The following is a 6558-nucleotide window of genomic DNA, read 5'->3' as shown; positions in this document are numbered from 1 at the left end:
CACAAACAAGACAAACTGGCAACAAGACAGACAGACAGAAAACAGATAGAAATACACAAGGGATAATGGGGAAGATGGTCTAGAAAGGGCTGGAGACAAGCACAAGGACAGGTGAAATAGATCAAGATATAGTAGAAAGAGTATGTGGCCTTTTGTGTAGCTTACAGGCTGGAGATACAATGGATGACAATGTATTGAGACAGACACTTTTTATCATGCAGCTTCTCCAATCAAATAGCCTAACCTAAATTGCGCCCAAACAATTATTATTTTTAAGTTTGTTTTTTTGCCCAATCAAATAAAAATGCATATCAAGTTAACATGATGTCCTAAAAACAGCACAGGTCAAAGTAAAATGGACAATATGGAATATGGACAACCACAACTGTTGCACAGGAGTTTCACCCCATTGTCATGATCAGTGGTTTCAACTTCGTATCCATACATTTTTGACAAGCTGATCATAGTAATAAAGACAACACCTCTGTGTTTCCTGAGGTGTAAAGACATTGCAAATAGTCTCACGATAACTCCTAAAACGTTGGGTAGCTGGTATAGTCCGGCACAGTGGACCCATCATAATACCCATAAAACCTAGCGGTAAAACCCGATAATGGTTCCAATCATTCTTTCCTTATTCATATTTGCATCTGGGATTTTCAAACTGCTTCATATAAGGTCTGGGTTTTGTGTAGGCTTAGCTTGGCGTGATGTTTTGATAGCCATGTAATTCTCTCTGGGACAAGGTGAGTTTTATAGGTGGGCCTCAATTTACAAAAAAAAAAAGTGAAATGCTAATTAGCAACAGAGAAGACCTTAGAAAGACTACTGCAGGAAGCTCCTGACACTAACTGACACTGTCAGCTACCGTTCACTAGTGCCATCATTGACCGATGTCCAATCCATTAACTTCCTCCATCCCCTGTCTCCGTTTTAGCTAGCCACTGACAACACTTTAGTTATCTAGTTAGCAGAGCAGATATTTTTTTATGGTTTTACTTAGCCTAGACAATTGTTAGTACAGTATGTTGACTTTGGTGTCTATTTCAGACCTTATGGCATTTTTCAAGATTTGAGTATAAGAGCATTAAAAGTGGAAAAGACCACATACGTACATATCCCAACCCGAAGCCATGGATTACAGGCAACATCCGCATCGAGCAAAGATTGAATCCTACTACACTGGTTCTGAAGCTCGTCGGAGGTGGCAGGGCTTACGGACTACAAAGGAAAACCCAGACGCGATCTGCCCAGTGACGCGAGCCTACCAGACGAGCTAAATGCCTTTTATGCTCGCTTCGAGGCAAGCAACACTGAAGCATGAACGAGACCACCAGCTGTTTTGGATGACTGTGTGATAACGCTCTGAGTAGCCGATGTGAGCAAGACCTTTAAACAAGTCAAAATTCGCAAAGCCGCGGGGCCAGATGGATTACCAGGACTTGTACTCATGCGCAGCCCAACTGGCAAGTGGCTTCACTGACATTTTCAACCTCTCCCTGCTGAGTCTGTAATACCTACATGTTTCAAGCAGACCACCATAGTCCCTGTGCCCAAGGAAACGAAGGTAACCTGCCTAAATGATTACCGCCCCGTAGCACTCACATCGGTGGCCATGAAGTGCTTTGAAAGGATGGTCATGGCTCACATCAACAGCATCCTCCCGGATACCCTAGACCCACTCCAATTCACATACCGCACCAATAGATCCACAGGTGCCACAATCTCAATCACACTCCACACTGCCCTTTCCCACCTGGACAAAAGGAACACCTATGTGAGAATGCTGTTCATTGACTATAGCTCAGCGTTCAACACCATAATGCCCATGAAGCTCATCACTAAGCTAAGGGCCCTGGGACTACACGTCCTCCCACTGCAACTGGATTCTGGACTTCCTGACGGGCCTCCCCCAGGTGTTAAGGGTAGGCAACAACACATCTGCCACACTGATCTTCATAGCTGGGGGCCCTCAGGGGTGTGTACTTAGTCCCCTCCTGTACTCCCTGTTCACCCACGACTGCGTGGTCAAACACGACTCCAACACAATCATTAAGTTTGCTGACGACACAACAGTGGTAGGCCTGATCACCAACAATGATGAGGCAGCCTATAGGGTGGAGGATAGAAAACTGGCAGTGTGGTGCCAGGACAACAACCTCTCCCTCAATGTGAGCAAGACAAAGGAGCTGATTGTGGACTACAGGAATAGGCGGGTCGAACAGGCGGAGCGGGTTGAGAGTTTCAAGTTCCTTGAAACACACGAAGACAGTCGTGAAGAGGGCATGACAAAACCTTTTCTCCTTCAGGAGACTGAAAAGATTTGGCATGGGTCCTCAGATCCTCAAAAAGTTATACAGCTGCACCATTGAGAGCACCTGACCGGTTGCATCACCGCCTGGTATGGCAACTGCTCGGCATCTGACCGTAAGGGGCTACAGAGTGTAGTGCGTACGACCCAGAACATCACTGGGGCCAAGCTTCCTGCCATCCAGGACCTATATAATAGGCTGTGTCAGAGGAAAGCCAATAAAATTGGCAGAGACTCTAGTCACCCAAGTTATAGACTGTTTTCTCTGCTACTGCACGGCAAGCGGTACAGGAGCACAAAGTCTAGGACCAAAAGGCTCCTTAACAGCATCCACCACCAAGCCATAAGACTGCTGTCAGCACCGTTTTCAGGGAAGACAATGGTCCAAAAATATTCCACAATGCTCTCAGAATAGGTTATATTTCATACAAATTTTGCTCAAAATAGCCAAATAAAGTAATGTATACTGAACAAAAATAAAAACGCAAGATGCAACAATTTCAAAGACTTTACTGAGTTACAGTTTATATAAGGAAACCAGTCAATTTAAATAAATAAATTAGGACCTAATCTATGAATTTCACATGACTGGGAATACAGATATATATATTTTATAGGTAGAGGCGTGGATCAGAACCTGTCAGTATCTGATGTGCAGCGCAGCATCTCCTTCACATTGAGTTGATCAGGCTGTTGATTGTGGCCTGTGGAATGTTGTCCCACTCCTCTTCAATGGCTATGCAAAGTTGCTCGATATTGGCGGGAACTGGAACATGCTGTCGTAATCTTCGATCCAGAGCATCCCAAACGTGCTCAATGGGTGCCATGTCTGAGTATGCAGGCTATGGAAGAAATGGGACATTTTTAGCTTCCAGGAATTGTGTACAGATCCTTGTGACATGGGGCCAATCATTATCATGTTGAAACATGATGTGATGGTGGAGGATGAACGGCACGACAATGGGCTTCGGGATCTCATCCTGGTATCTCTGTGCATTCAAATTGCCATCAATAAAATGCAATTGTGATCATTATCCATAGCTTTTGCCTGCCCATACCATAACCCCACCGCCAACATGGGGCACACAACATTAACATCAGCAAACCACTCGCCCACATGACTCCATACATGTGGTCTGCATTTGTGAGGCCTGTTGGACGTACTGCCAAATTCTCTAAAATGACATTGGAGGCGGCTTGTGGTAGAGAAATTAACATTAAATTCTCTGGCAACAGCTCTGGTGGACATTCCTGCCAATTGCATGCTGCCTCAACTTGCAATTTCTGTGGTATTGTGTTGTGTGACAGCTGCACATTTTAGAATGGCCTTTTATTGTCTCCAGCACAAGGTGCACCTGTGTAATGATCATGCTGTTTGATCAGCTTCTTTATATGCCACACCTGTCAGGTGAATGGATTAGCTTGGCAAAGGATAAATACTCACTAACAGGGATGTACACACATTTGTACACAAAATTTGAGAGAAATAAGCTTTTTGTGCATAATGGAACATTTTGGGGATCTTTTATTTCAGCTCATGAAACATGGGACCAAAACTTTACACGTTGCATTTATATTTTTGTTTGGTATTGTTAATTTTATCATGGGCACAGTGGGAATTTATATCTGTGATGATCAAATTATTTCTTACCCCCTGTATCTTACTTGCTAAAGGCCCCAGTAATTCCTGTCTGTACCTGACATTGTTGAAAAACAAGTTAACAATGAATAAAGATCATACACAAACAATAGGCTCCTATAATAGGCTCCTATAATAGGCTATATATGGTACATCCAATCTATTCACTTTCGTTCAGTAATAAAACACAATTCACATTGCATTTTATCATGGGCACAGTCAGAATTTATATTTGATGTTTAAGTTATGTTTTACCCCCAGACTGAGAGAGACAGTACATCACCTCCAGCAGATCTCCTTGCTGAGGGTAGCGTGGGTCATGCACTGCTTCTCATGGGCTGAGCCTGATGTTCCGTATGTCACGCTTCATGTCTAAAACATGGGGAAAAGGGGGCATAAAGTCTACAAATTCAATGTTTTACACAATATTGTGTCATATTTGATGAGTTTGTTCAGTATGGGGAAAACTTTGAGCCCACAAGTCCTTTGTGAGCTAGCTAGCCAACGTTAGCTAATGTAGCTGTAATATATTAGCACACTGAGGCAGGGTTGTGGGTAGAAGAACAATGTTTATCCCATGTCAAGGGTCAAGTGCAAGTACAGATGAACACATGAAGTTATTAGTAACAGCGCCACCCTCAGGCACTCCAGGTACATTTACATGACACTCCAGGTAAATACACATGACACTCCAGGTAAATACACATGACACTCCAGGTAAATACACATGACACTCCAGGTAAATACACATGACACTCCAGGTAAATACACATGACACTCCAGGTACATTCACATGACACTCCAGGTAAATACACATGACACTCCAGGTACATTCACATGACACTCCAGGTACATACACATGACACTCCAGGTACATTCACATGACACTCCAGGTAAATACACATGACACTCCAGGTAAATACACATGACACTCCAGGTAAATACACATGACACTCCAGGTACATACACATGACACTCCAGGTAAATACACATGACACTCCAGGTACATACACATGACACTCCAGGTAAATACACATGACACTCCAGGTAAATACACATGACACTCCAGGTAAATACACATGACACTCCAGGTACATTCACTTGACACTCCAGGTAAATACACATGACACTCCAGGTAAATACACATGACACTCCAGGTAAATACACATAACACTCCAGGTAAATACACATGACACTCCAGGTACATACACATGACACTCCAGGTACATACACATGACACTCCAGGTACATACACATGACACTCCAGGTAAATACACATGACACTCCAGGTAAATACACATGACACTCCAGGTACATACACATGACACTCCAGGTAAATACACATGACACTCCAGGTACATACACATGACACTCCAGGTACATACACATGACACTCCAGGTACATACACATGACACTCCAGGTACATACACATGACACTCCAGGTAAATACACATGACACTCCAGGTACATACACATGACACTCCAGGTACATACACATGACACTCCAGGTACATTCACATGACACTCCAGGTAAATACACATGACACTCCAGGTACGTACACATGACACTCCAGGTAAATACACATGACACTCCAGGTAAATACACATGACACTCCAGGTACATTCACATGACACTCCAGGTACATACATATGACATCTCCCTTTCTACCTCGTGAAACTGGTTGTGAGAATGCCAAGAGTGTGCAAAGCTGTCATCAAGGCAAATGGTGGCAACTTTGAAGAATCTCAAATGCAAAATATGTTTTGATTTGTTTAACACTTTTTTGGTTACTACATGATTCCATATGTTATTTCATGGTTTTTATGTCTTCACTAGTATACTACAATGTATAAAAAAGTAAAAAATAAAGAAAAACCATGGAATAAGTAGGTGTGTCCAAACATTTGACTGGTACTGTAAATGTGCATTCCTAGAATTCTACTGCTGGCCTACATTACCAAATCTGAACCAATCCTATAAATGACATATTTTCAACTTTCCTTCAAGCCAGGGTTGGGTTGAACCCGGAGGTGGACATGAAGCTAGGATTAGGGTTGTGGTTGAGGCCAGGGTTAGGTTGAACCCAGAGTTGGACATGAAGCTATGGTTAGGGTTGTGGTTGAGGCCAGGGTTAGGTTGAACCCAAAGTAATCCTTCTCACCCCCCCCCCCCCTTAAATGATTTTGATGCACTATTGTAAAGTGGCTGTTCCACTGGATGTCATAAGGTGAATTCACCAATTTGTAAGTCGCTCTGGATAAGAGCGTCTGCCAAATGACTTAAATGTAAATGTAATGAGTTGGACATACTGCTGGCCTACATTACCAAATCTGAACCAATCCTATAAATGACATATTTTCAACTTTCCTTCAAGCCAGGGTTGGGTTGAACCCGGAGGTGGACATGAAGCTAGGGTTAGCGTTGTGTTTGAGGCCAGGGTTGGGTTGAACCCGGATGTGGACATGAAGCTAGGGTTAGGGTTGTGGTTGAGGCCAGGGTTGGGTTGAACCCGGAGGTGGACATGAAGCTAGGATTAGGGTTGTGGTTGAGGCCAGGGTTGGGTTGAACCCGGAGGTGGACATGAAGCTAGGATTAGGGTTGTGGTT

This window comes from Oncorhynchus masou, chromosome 9 (genome assembly GCF_036934945.1).
Source record: "Oncorhynchus masou masou isolate Uvic2021 chromosome 9, UVic_Omas_1.1, whole genome shotgun sequence".
Lineage (NCBI taxonomy): Eukaryota > Metazoa > Chordata > Actinopteri > Salmoniformes > Salmonidae > Oncorhynchus > Oncorhynchus masou.
This window is presented reverse-complemented; position numbering follows the sequence as displayed.